Genomic DNA, 2,076 nt, shown 5'->3' on the forward strand with positions numbered 1-2,076 from the left:
TAGACTACACAATGTCAAAATGTAGACTACTTTCATGGTGTGTGTTATGATATTATAACTACTTTCGTGGTGTGTATGTTTTTGTGTGTGTGTGTGTGTTTTCTTCACTTTTTATAAATCAAATGCTGCAATATTCTCAATGTTGTGATGTCCTTTGTTGTGTGTTTGTTTTCTACTTTTATTAATAAAATGTTCAAACAATACTGTAATGTATGTTGTGACATCGCTTGTTATACAATGTGTCATAAATCTGCTGCTGGCAATGCTTCAAGAGTGAATTGTCTTTGATTCTTCTGCCACTCAAGAGACCAACCAAAAATACAAACAATTGCCACTAGGGGTCACCTAAATATAACTAGAGAGAGATAGTTGAGAAAAGGGATTGGTACTGTAGTTTTGCAGCGCTCATGCAACTGCGCGCCACCAATGGTACGCTTCATCCACAGTTGACGTGACTGGCTCTCTCTGACGTCTCTCATAAAGAGGCAGAACGCATCACACCCGGTCTCTTCAGTTTAAAGACTTTTGAAACATGGATTTGATAGTCAGTGTACCAGATTGTTTTACACCATACAGAGGACATACGTAATTGCACAGCTCAATGGTTAAGTAGTTGTTATAGCAGAGTTAATTTGTTATAGGTCCCAGTTAAAATAAAACGTTGTGTTATGTTTGATATTTAATAAGGCTAAAAACGTTCATAATAACATTGTCGATATTGAAATATTTTCTAATGGTGATACAAACCTATAGGGTTAGCCTATAGACCCTACATTTATAATAATCAATGTATTTTGGGGGGGAATTGTATAGCCTACTTAGAGAGCAATAGTAATGGTGTCTTTTTGTAGGCACTAACTCTGCCATTGATCATTGGGCAAAGACTTTGGGGAAAATGAATGGACGTTTTGTAAGGTTTTTTGATAAAGGCTGAAAATAAGGTCTGTGGTAAACACAGGCTTAGGAGATCTGATARGTCTTGTACTATGAGATCATCTTCATCACATAACATCATTTTTTGTGATTTTTGAAGCATTTACGTAAATATAATAAAAACAACACATGAAGGCTTCATAATTCATTAAGGTCATGTTGACTGACTGGTATATACATAAAAGCTTCATGAATCAAAAAGCAGTAATTTGTAAATGTAGCACTTGGAGATGTGTGAATCTCCTCAGCAGTACTGTGCAGGTCATTGGGGGTAAGCAGTACTCACTAAGGAAGCGGCGCGACATCCTTTACTGTGGTGCGTAATGACTCGGATCAACAGTTGCGCTCAGCTCAACACTGGGGGCGCTGTTYAGGAAGTTTGAGGGATGAATGTAGCACATGGAGACGTGTGAAACTTCCTCCTCAGCAGGGTCATTGTGGGGTCACTTCCATTTTAATTCCAGATCAATTCAAAAAGTAAACCAAATTCCAATTCTAATTCCAAATGTTCCTAATTGAAAGGCATTGAAGAGATTTGGACTTGGAATTTCAGTGTACTTCATGAATTGACCCAACCCTGCACCTCAAATCAAATAACATTTTATTGTCACATACACAATGGTCAGCAGATGTTAAAACGAGTGTAGCGAAATGCTTGTGCTTCTAGTTCCAATCATGCAGTAATATCTAACAAGTAATCGAACAATTTTCACAACAACTACCTTTACAAGTGTTAAAGGAATGAATAAGGAATTTGTACATATAATATATGATAGTGATGGCCGCTCGCGCCATAGCAAGATGCAGTAGATGTATAAGTACAGTATATACATATAAGATGAGTATGTAGGGTATGTAAAACATTAATAAAGTGCATTGTTTAAAGTGACTAGTGATACATTTATTACATCCAATTTTTTATTATTAAAGTGGCTAGAGATTTGAGTCAGTATGTTGGCAGCAGCCACTCAGTGTTAGTGATGGGTGTTTTAAGCATCTGATGACCTTGAGATAGAAGCTAAGATCAGTCTCTCTGTCCAGCTTTGATGCACCTGTACTGACCTCGCCTTCTGGATGATAGCGGGGTGAACAGGCAGTGTGGTGTTGTCCTTGTTGATCTTTTGGCCTTCCTGTGACAATCGG

Source organism: Salvelinus sp. IW2-2015, unplaced genomic scaffold, assembly GCF_002910315.2.
Source record: "Salvelinus sp. IW2-2015 unplaced genomic scaffold, ASM291031v2 Un_scaffold4470, whole genome shotgun sequence".
Taxonomy (NCBI): Eukaryota; Metazoa; Chordata; class Actinopteri; order Salmoniformes; family Salmonidae; genus Salvelinus; species Salvelinus sp. IW2-2015.